The sequence below is a fragment of the Abramis brama genome, assembly GCF_963993115.1.
Source record: "Abramis brama genome assembly, chromosome: 1".
NCBI classification, from domain to species: Eukaryota; Metazoa; Chordata; class Actinopteri; order Cypriniformes; family Leuciscidae; genus Abramis; species Abramis brama.
This window is the reverse complement of record NC_139963.1, coordinates 78708470-78720339: the sequence shown is the minus strand read 5'-3', so window position 1 is coordinate 78720339 and position 11870 is coordinate 78708470. Positions and strand designations below refer to the sequence as shown.

Below are 11870 nucleotides of genomic sequence, written 5' to 3'. Positions count from 1 at the left end.
CCATTATGTTTAAGATTTTTTTTTAAATGAAAATGAAAAGAGCCAGAGTGGTGGTATATAACATATTTTGTTTTATTTGTAGCCTAGATATACATAAAGAGATGATCGGAGTAGCCAGAGCGAGCTGAGTGACGCGATCAAGTACGCCGCTGTTCCATTTCAGAATTATCGGACTTTGTGTCCTCCCGTCCTCGGGAGTTCGTTCTCCTGAGTCGAACTTGTCAAGTCCAAACTACCAAGGACTCAAGTCCGAACTTTGCGTACTTCTTGGTATTGAGAAACGTCTATTGTCTCTGATCTATTACCCACAGTAGATGGCGGTAATGGTCTTTTAAGAATGCGAACCGCCAATAAGCCCAAAGAAGAAGAACTGAGGAATGCGGAAGTGACCGGCAAACACCGACAGCTTCAGCACTGAACCCCATTCACACTCAGTGTTTCTGAAGCTCGCTCGCTGGTAAGTTGATGAAATTACTGTGTTTTTCACTTTTAAACACTTCAGCCGTCCTCTCATGAATCTAGGCAGTAGTTGTATTTTATGTAGCCAGCTTTAGTTAGTGTTTATTGGAAGAGAATAGTTAACTGCAGCTAGCTTAGTGACCAACACTTCACTAATGTTCGCTACCAGTCAGAAATGTGTAAATTAAACCCTGAGGTCATAGTTAAATAATGTGATGTTGCACTTCAGAGTTTTTCTGTCAGCCCTGTTTACATACATGAGGTGGTCAGAATATTAGAAACACATCTGGACATATAAAGCAAATAAGTACAGCAGCAGCACCCCCACAAATAATAAGACCTCAATGCTAAAACCTGTAAATGTGTATAAAATCCTGAACATTATAGAAAAGCTGAATGTATGGCTGAGCATACAGTATCATAATGCAATAAACATATAATTTGCATAATGTGTTGGATGAGCAAAATGATCATCCAGCTTCTTCCTTAATGTTGTTGTGTAAGAATAACAATTTGAATAACTAGTGTTTTGTGTATATATATATATATATATATATATATATATATATATATATATATATTTATATTTGTTTTGTTTTTTTGTGTGTTCTCATTTAAAGGTACAATATGTACGATTTTTTTTTGTCAATGACGCAATATCCACGCTATCCTCGGTTTCCGAGGTTATAAATGTTAATGTTATAAAGCTCAACATGATGAAATGTTAGAATATGATCATCTTGTTATTCTTATGTTGATCTAGCTTACTGCTAGATTCATATAGCAAACGAACTAACACATAGAATAACATTATAACTTTCACCACACTCAAATGCATACTATGTATATAATGTTATGATCGACAGTGTCAAATGCAGCGCTGAGGTCGAGTAGTACCAGCACTAAATTTGCCTGAATCAGTATTTAAGCGAATATCGTTTATTATCTTTATGAGCGCTGTCTCTGTGCTGTGGTGCGGTCGGAAACCAGATTGAAAATGGTCAAAGTATCCATTCAAGCATAAGAATTTGTTCAGCTGATTGAAGACAACTTTTTCAATGATCTTGCTTATGAAAGGAAGATTTGAGATCGGCCTATAGTTGCTTAATATGGTCTTATCCAGATTGCTCTTTTTCAGGAGGGGCTTGACAACTGCAGTTTTCAGGGAGTTTGGAAAACTCCCAGAGAGAAGTGAGGCATTTACCACTTCTGGAAGATCTGCTTCTAAACTGTTTAACACACTTTTGAAAAAAGATGTGGGAAGTGTGTCAAGAGCACAGGTTGATGTTTTAAGGTGCTGTACGGTTTCTTCCAAAATTTTGCCATCAATTTCTTTGAAATCAGACATAGTAACTACTTTCTCAGGTGGTCTGATCTGTCTGACCTCAGTGCAACTCAAGGATGTGCTGATCACCTTTCTGATATTATTGATTTTCTCAGAGAAGAAAGAAGCAAACTCACTGCACTTGCTGTCTGAGAGCATTTCACTGGGAATCTGGCTTGGGGGGTTTGTCAGTCTCTCTACTAGAGGTCGACCGATAGTGGATTTTACCGATCACGATAGCTAGGTTGGGCCATACTTGCCGATAACCGATAAATCAACCGATAGTTTTTAAAATTGATACTGGATAAAAACAAATTGCACCTTGATCATTCATGTTAGTTTGATAGTGCATTAACTATGGTTAACAAATAAAAACCTTAATTTAAAAATGTATTAGTACATTTTAATTAACAAACAAACAATGAACAATCCTTATACAGCAGTTATTAACCTTAGTTAATGTTACATTTGGAATTTTATTGTAAGTGTTATCATTTCATATAACGTTAAACCCAAACAGTCATGCTTAAAGATGGCCAACTTTAAATATCTACAACGCCAGAGCATTGAAATGCCAAAAATATTACATAGTCTCATACTTTTGCTTCTATTTTATTATCTAATCAAAATAACAAAACGTATATTAAAGTGATGATGAAAAAATAACCGAAATCTAATGCTTTTCTGATTTGTTTATGTTTCTGTCGGCTGTATGAACATATGAGTTTGCTATCTTACGTTTCTAGCTTTAAATATGCAACTTCTCTGCATATTTAATGCATAAAAGTGACCAGCTGGATATAAACTAATGCAAATAGATGGTAACAATTGTGACATTAAACATACGGGTCGGACTTGCGTTTGTTTTTGTCAGCGTTTTAACCGCTTGAGGTACTACTAATGTTAGGGTCCTCTCAGCCTCGAAGGCAAACAAACATATCATTGTGCTGTTCTTTCTCTACTAATGCTGCATTTAGTCAACAAATTAATCACTTTATAATGATATGACAAAATGTACTGTATACATAGGCTACCTTTTAGCTGTCGGTGCTTTAAACGCGCATCTGATGTCAGCGCTCTCCACGCAGCGTGTGCTCTCAGTGCAGCACGCAGAATCACGTGTCGAGATAAACAACACGAGGCATCAGCGATAGTTTTTATTACACCTCTAGAGGCCGCTCTTGTACTGCATGATGCCAGCAGACCCTTCTCCGCTCTCTCTTACTGTGTAATGAATGACAGCGTGCGCTCCTCAGCCGCTCCAGCAACGAACACAACCAGGAAAAACTATCGGTATGTATTTTTGCCGATAACGATAGTTCCACCAATTAACTATCGGTGCCGATTAATTGGCAAAACCGATGAATCGGTCGACCTCTACTCTCTACAGTAGCAAAAAGAGTGCGTGTGTTGTTTAAATTGCTGTTTATAATATCTAAGAAAGTCTGTCTAGTCTATTGAAAGCATGGATGCTGTCTTTATAGATGTTATAATGGACTACAAGTTTTGTCTTCCGCCACATGCGCTCTGCTTTTCTGCATTGTCTTTTCATATTTTGCACTGCTGTTGAGTTTGACTTTCACAGGAGCAATATCATCAATTACACTTTTAACTTTTGAGTTAAAAGAATCAAGGAGAAAATCAACAGAGTCTGCAGATATGCTTGGTGTTGAGGATATAGCCTTCATAAATAGTACACTAGTGTTCTCATTTAAGCATATCTTCTTGACAGACATAGATCTAGCTTCAGTGGCAGGAGAGATCAATATATCAAAGAAAATACAGAAATGATCAGACAGTGCTACATCCTTAATAACAATCGATGAAATGTTTAGACCCTTACTGATAAGTAAATCTAGAGTGTGTCCACGATTGTGTGTGGGTCCATTTATATGCTGAGTCAGATCAAAAGTTTTTAAAACAGTTATTAACAGATATCCAAAAGATGTGTAATTCCCAAATGATATTTGCTTACATTGATAGTAGGGCTGGGCGATATGCCCCCCAAAAAAATCACAATATTTTTTTTTATATCAGTCGATATCGATAATTATCACGATAAAAGTCAAATCTTTATTCCTTTCAAGTTTAAAGGCAGATTTTTGCTCCTAAGTAAAAGTTGTAGAAACCAGAGCGTTAACAGTGGTTGTAAACTACTCTTTATTGTCAGAACATATCATGACAAACACTTGCCAAACAGGTGAACATTTCACAAATCTGAGGTAGAACATTCAAACATTTGTCATTTTTCCTTAACAAAATAAATATATTTATTGCACAATTTCTTAGTTTCTGCATGTGCTAATTTTTTATTTTTTTGTAAATGTAATATTCTGACTGTTTGGGTTTTATTAAACTTAACCATTGGTCATCCAGTATTATTATGCCAATCATGGATAAATAAATAAAGTAGATAATGAATAACATTTTCGAGGATTTATTTAGTGTTCTCCTCTCATCCACCTCACGCGACCACTGATCTGTAGTGCACGCCACGCGACCCAGCTTTTCCGTGCACGCGAGTCCGTTGGAAAACAGCGTCTAGTTTAGACGTAACCCGAGAACAACGCGCGTATCTGAGGAACAGCCAGTCACAGGATTTTTGACTGTTTGTGAGGTAAAATGTTTTCAGTTTTGTTTGAATTCGTTTATATCACATCTGTGACCCCCACTGGAGCTACCGCTGGGCTGCGGATCTGACATATCACGGTACTGTTTGAATAGACTCTGCTGCACGCCGGAGTGTTTTTGTGTGACAATGTAGCGTCAGGTTAGAAAGCGAATGCGAATGGTCATTTACTGTGTCTGTCAGATCTCTGCTTCACTTCTGAATGGCTTGTCTTGCATGCTGGGCGGAGCAGAGCGAGTGTATTCAGTTCATTCATGCTCGCTCTGTTCGCGTCAGTGGAAAAAAACGCTAATGCAGTCACAAACTGTTTTGAAATATATCGGCCAAACGAAAAGATTTATCGGCCAATGCCGATATCTAAAAAATTCCATATATCGGCCGATATATCGGCCTCTGCGATATATCGGTCGACCACTATTCTGAAGTTCCCTGTTTACATAAGAAGTTGTTGCTTGTGGAAGGCAGCATGTAGTTGTATCCCTGCCGCTAATGTTTCTGATTATGGAGTCCCCCACTATCAGAGTCCTGGGCTCGGCTGCGCTCTGAGCTGAGTGCCGCTGTCTGCTCGACCTTGAGCGCCAGTTAGCATCAGTGTTAGCCACTGGCCCATTCAGTCTGTGTTTGATCACATTCATCACGTTTGCAGGGATTAAAGTTCTCCGTCGCTACGACGGATTTCCGTTAATTGCAGCAAGTCTATGACGGATTTCCGTCAATTGGGTTCCAGTCTGTCCTTAATGTCTTAAATTCACTTTTCATAATTTTAAGGCCGTAAATAGGCTTTCATTTCTCAAATAGTGTAATAAATGTCTTAATTTTTGTTTGAATAGTTCTTAAATTAAGGAAAGACGAGGTGTATTCACCCTTCTGAGGGGGATGTGATCAAAGCTTGGAGTGGAGCAAAAGCACGTTCCTCTCTCCACTCTAAGCATTCTGTAATCACTTCGCTCCTGATCCACTCCGGGTTTTCAATTACCGCTCACGGAAAGTGCATGTCAGGCTACAGCTGAGCGCTGAGGTAGAACTATATTTATTTCATTTACCATGGACACACTTATAATGCAGGTAGGGCTGGGCGATATATCGATATATTTTTGAAATGCGATATAGAATTAGACCATATCGCATCGATATAGTTCAAATTTACGCTGTGATCCTTGCTCCCCGCGCCCCCGGTCCTCCGCTCCTCCTTTTCCACTCTGCGTGCGTGTTTAGAGCATGTTATGTTATGAGAGGCGAATCATGACTACTTCAGAAAACCCAGCACAATAGGAACTACCAGGCAGTGACATAAGTGTACGCTGAAATGAAGTTTTCACCTCAGAAAAACGGACTTTCTTGTCCTGTCAGCCGTTATCCTGTTCTCGTAGCGCACACTCTTCAATTGCATGCGCAAATGCGGCGGCGCGTGCGCTGTGTATCGCCTCACTGTATATAAAGTGCAGAAGAAACTACGAGCATGCAACGCCGTTACGTTGTAAATTACACAAAATAAAAGTAATGCAGGTTATGATTTTCATTCTATTCACCAGGAGCAGTTTCCATGTTTCATTAATAGTTATTGTTAATATTTTGTATTCATCATGGTAACTGTCGTTTCCATATTAACCCCAAAATGCCACTATTTTTCTTTGTGTTATGTTTTATATTTTTAAATGACTGTAGTGGCTCATACCAATATTGTATTAACAAAAACTAGTTTGGGACTGCTATTTAATAGCTTTAGCATAATGTTTATTTATTAGAACTAGTCTTTACTATTAGTCATATTCTACAATTTATGTTAAGGGGAAAAGTACTTGTGTGTGTTAACAAATTTTGTGTAAACGTGTTATAATTTGCCTATATATAATATATACGTGTATATGTATGTATAATATGTATATATACAGTATATATGTATGTATATATATTTATAGGCAAATTAGTACGTTTAAACTAAATTTGTTTATATATATATATATATATATATATATATATATATATATATATTGATTTTTGGCCATTTTTGGCCATTATGATTTTTGTAATAATCGTGCAGCCCTAACTTAGGTGAAGAAACCTGTTTATTATTTATTCATTTGATTTTGCAACTGTTCACTGATACGCCTACTGGCAATATTAAAGCGGTTTAAAACGTCTCCCCTTAAAACGCTATTGGTCTCGACTATTTAAAAAGGTAAAGGAATATGACTTGGCCTAAAAAAAAATTTCAGTGAGAAGAATTTTTTTCACTTTAATCCCTGCGTTTGGGGATTCCTCATTTACATTCATTAGTACTTCAAACCTGTTCTCAAGATGTATAGGCGGTGGTAGGAGACCAGTGTTTGCAATCCTTGTCAGTGCTGTATCTGGGGTAGGGGTGGAACGGTACACAGAAGTCACGGTTCGGTTCATACCTCGGTTCAGACATCACGGTTCGGTACGAGTTCGGTACAATGGAGGGAAAAGCAAAACAAAAATGTAGAAGGCAATTTTTTTTTTTTAATTGTGCATGTCTCAGGCTGTACCACCAAAGGAAAATAAATGTCTTAAGCCTTGTATTTTTTAAATAAGTTTTATTAATAAAGTGAAGGCATAGAACCAGTTTATTTGTAGTGCATTGACAATGGTTTTATATAATTGGTTATTAATTAAATGAATAAAAAGACAAAAAGACCTTGAGATATGTTTGGTAATTGTACCTGAATGAATTTAAAATTAATTTGCTATATTTCAGATCAATATATTTTTTTTCCTTACAATTTTAATTAACACTAACTTTATTCTCATCTGAATTATAAATAATTTATTTCTGTTTAAAATATTACTACCATTTGATTTTATCAACAAATTTGATTTTCTTTTTTAATCAATGTAGGATGTGTAACTTACTCACTGTGTTGGGTGACAGTTGTAGGCTACAGTTTGACAAGAGTTTACAATATGTGATGCTCGTGACAATCTGATGTTTCGAGTGCCTTTGGGTCTCGCTCCCTGTTTGTGTCATCGATTTGTAAGTCGATCGGCTTGTTTCTCTACCTGTCGAGGAGCACTAGTTTCATGGGACTCACCGGCTATATGCTGAGGGTGTCCATGACGAAGCTCTGTTGTGTGCTCCGTCTGGTTTGGTGGTCCCGTAAGTAACTTTGTTTCAAGAACTGCAATCCTTTGTAAAAGTCTGTGGCAGTTAGTGCAGCAGGTAGATTCTTGAACCAGAAGAGGCATTTTCTCTCTTATCTTTATGAATGTAGGCAGTAGGGGTGGGGGAAAAAATCGATTCTTAGATGCATCGCGATGTGGACGTGGACGATTCTGAATCGATTCACAAATGTCAAAAATCGATTTTCTAAAAAAAAAGGTTTTTTTTCTCCTAATAACGTAATATTGACGGAACACCAAAGGCGGAACTCTAAAGCGGACGTGCAGTGCGCGGACAGTCTGTGGCGTGCACAACAGACGCGCACATAACAGAGTCGCGACTCGCGCGCACATAACAGACGCATGATGACTGAGCGCCAAATTCGAACGGCACCCTCTTCGTTAAAAGCTAACGTATGGCAATTTCATTGTTACCTATTTAGTATTTTTTGTATGAGAGCTGCTTTCTGTATTGTTCAGTTTTCACATCAATATACTGTAAACCGTTCTGTTATACGTACGTTATACTGCCCTGCAATATGTGCAATGCCAGTCACAAAAAGTTACATTTTGACTGTGCATTCTGCAGATGTTCATTCACTTTTTTTGTATAAGCTGTTTTTGATGGTGGTATACAGCAAACATTTCAAGTCATAACTCTTTATTATTTAGTTGTGTATAAGAGCGGCTTTGTATGTTACTAATTATTCAGAAAATGCATAAGTCCACAAGCATTATATGAGAGCTGCTGGTACATAATTCTATATTTTTGAACGAAAACTGTTTGTGATTTTGCTACAGCAAAATGTTTTGGTAACACTTTACAATAAGGTTCCTTTATTAAACATTAGTAAATGTATTAACTAACATTAACTAACAATGAGCAACACATTTACTACTGTTTTTGTTAATCTTTGTTAATGTTAGTTAATAAAAATAAAGCTGTTCATTGTTTGTTCATGTCAGTTCATCATCATCATCATCATTAACTAATGTTAACAAGATTTTAATAAAGTATTAGTAAATGTTGAAATTAACATTAACAAAGATGAAAAATGCTGTATAACTGCAGTTCATTATTAGTTAATGTTAACTAATGTAGTTAACTAATGAAACTTATTGTAAAGTGTTACCAATGATTTTTTGTCTGAAGGATTATATTGCTCATTAGAAATAACAATAGGATGTTGGTTAGAAGTCTATTATTAAATGCCAGAGATTCAGAATATGCTTAAGTTTGTATTAATTTACTACAAGTATGCTGCTAGTAAAGGCACACATTTATTTTCCTGTTGGTTCTTTACAATGTTGGGACAAATGCTGGCAAATGTATCCTTACAGTTAACTTGCAAAATGACTTCCATTTGTTTTATTAATAAAATTAATATATTGGAAGTAAGTTTGTTATGGGTCATCATAAATACTTTGCTTTAAAAGTACCAAGTAAGTAAGTAAAAACATTTTTGCTGAAGTTAAAATTAGATGATAAAAGGATATAAAATATAAAAATATAGAAGATAAAATATAAAAGCGATAGAGCAAAGTGCGTCCGAACATTAGCTGAGCAGGAAGTCAAAAAAAGCTTAGCGCAGTTTCGTTCTGCTTGTTGGGCAACGTTGTGGTGTCAGCACGACTGCTAACAAAATTTTGGTCGCACAGAATCGTTCGGTTTGTAATGCGTACCGAACGGTTCAATATGAAAATGTGTATCGTTACAACCCTAGCCTGGACACGACGACAATGCAGTCCTGAAGTGTCAACTAGTGTCTTTCCCCTGTGAAGGTCGATAGGTATGCGCGTTTGAATATATACACTCACCTAAAGGATTATTAGGAACACCATACTAATACTGTGTTTGACCCCCTTTCGCCTTCAGAACTGCCTTAATTTTACGTGGCATTGATTCAACAAGGTGCTGAAAGCATTCTTTAGAAATGTTGGCCCATATTGATAGGATAGCATCTTGCAGTTGATGGAGATTTGTGGGATGCACATCCAGGGCACGAAGCTCCCGTTCCACCACATCCCAAAGATGCTCTATTGGGTTGAGATCTGGTGACTGTGGGGGCCATTTTAGTACAGTGAACTCATTGTCATGTTCAAGAAACCAATTTGAAATGATTTGAGCTTTGTGACATGGTGCATTATCCTGCTGGAAGTAGCCATCAGAGGATGGGTACATGGTGGTCATAAAGGGATGGACATGGTCAGAAACAATGCTCAGGTAGGCCGTGGCATTTAAACGATGCCCAATTGGCACTAAGGGGCCTAAAGTGTGCCAAGAAAACATCCCCCACACCATTACACCACCACCACCAGCCTGCACAGTGGTAACAAGGCATGATGGATCCATGTTCTCATTCTGTTTACGCCAAATTCTGACTCTACCATCTGAATGTCTCAACAGAAATCGAGACTCATCAGACCAGGCAACATTTTTCCAGTCTTCAACTGTCCACTTTTGGTGAGCTTGTGCAAATTGTAGCCTCTTTTTCCTATTTGTAGTGGAGATGAGTGGTACCCGGTGGGGTCTTCTGCTGTTGTAGCCCATCCGCCTCAAGGTTGTGCGTGTTGTGGCTTCACAAATGCAATTTGCTGCATACCTCGGTTGTAACGAGTGGTTATTTCAGTCAAAGTTGCTCTTCTATCAGCTTGAATCAGTCGGCCCATTCTCCTGACCTCTAGCATCAACAAGGCATTTTCGCCCACAGGACTGCTGCATACTGGATGTTTTTCCCTTTTCACACCATTCTTTGTAAACCCTAGAAATGTTTGTGTGTGAAAATCCCAGTAACTGAGCAGATTGTGAAATACTCAGACCGGCCCGTCTGGCACCAACAACCATGCCATGCTCAAAATTGCTTAAATCACCTTTCTTTCCCATTCTGACATTCAGTTTGGAGTTCAGGAGATTGTCTTGACCAGGGCCACACCCCTAAATGCACTGAAGCAACTGCCATGTGATTGGTTGATTAGATAATTGCATTAATGAGAAATTGAACAGGTGTTCCTAATAATCCTTTAGGTGAGTGTATGTGCGCAGGCGTGTAGTCCTTCACAAATCAACCCTCAACAAACTACTTGTTAGGCCTTAAAAATGTATAGTTCAGAAATTGTCACGTCTGCGTAGCCACGCAAACCGGAATTATCCCGACAACGTTTTACCTGTATAGAGGTAAAGGGAAGGAGGCCTTCACAGGGGAGAGACTAGTTGACACTTCAGGACTGCGTTGTCATCGTGTCCTGGCCCTGGTCCTTCATCAGATCTGGATACGGCCTGGATCCGGCGGACAGCGGTAAACCTTGGGATAAACAGAGAGACTAATATTAGCGTATACGCCATCCTTTTTATGATGTACCAAGTACATCAGGATTTATGGGAAGTGTTCCCGGTCCTTATTCATTAAAGTGAATAAGACTTAATATTTAGTTGCAAATCCTTTGCTTGCAATAACTGCATCAAGCCTGTGACCCATTGACATCACCAAACTTCTGCATTCTTCTTTTCTAATGCTTTTCCAGGCTTTCACCGCAGCCTTTTTCAGTTGTTGTTTGTTTTGGGGGGTTACTCCCTTCAGTCTCTTTTTTATCAGGTAAAATGCATGCTCTATAGGGTTTAAAGGGATAGTTCACTTTAAAATTAAAATTCTGTCATCATATACTCACCCTCTTGTTGTTTCAAACCTGTATGAATTTCTTTCTTCTGCTGAACAGAAAGGAAGATATTTAGAAGAATGTCAGTAACCAGACAGTTTCTGGTCCCATTGACTTCCATAGTAGGAAAAAAAAAAATACTATGGAAGTCAATGGGACCAGAAACTGTAGATGGAGATTGACTTGGCCAGTCTAAAACTTTCCACTTCTTGCCCCTGATGAACTCCTTTGTTGTTTTGGCACTGTGTTTTGGGTTATTATCTTGCTACATGATGAAGGATCTCCCAATCAGTTTGGTTCATTTTGCTGCTGCCATCATGTTATATCATCAATGAAGATGAATGAGCCCATCCCTAGAAGAAGCCATGCAAGCCCAAGCCATGACCTTATCTACACCGTGTTTCACAGATGAGCTTGTGTGTTTGGGGTCATGAGCAGATCTTTTTTTTTTCTCCAAACTTTAGTCTTTCCATCACTTTGGTAAAGGTTAATCTTTGTCTCATCAGTCCATAAAACTTCAAACAGAATGTTTGAGGCTTGTCTACATTTTCTACCTTTCCTCACTGAGAAGCACTGCTGCTCAAACCTCATAGTTACAACGCGGACTGTTGAGCATACGCGTCTCAAGCCTATTAGTGATCCAACGCCGGATACTCTTAAAGGTTACTCCTGGGGATCACAGCT

The 11870-nt window shown here is 38.1% G+C and overlaps 1 protein-coding gene across 2 annotated transcripts in view; it reads left to right on the top strand.

Moving 5' to 3' along the window:
- Nucleotides 1-361: 361 nt before the first annotated feature.
- The window catches only part of LOC311088294 (uncharacterized protein), a 30010-nt gene continuing 18501 nt past the window's right edge, over nt 362-11870 (top strand). The window contains exon 1 of one of the 2 annotated variants that reach the window (XR_014607478.1): nt 362-457. The gene's annotated coding sequence lies outside the window, so the exon portion shown is untranslated. The remainder of the gene's footprint in view (nt 458-11870) is intronic. The other variant, XM_084122194.1, reaches the window with a different exon arrangement.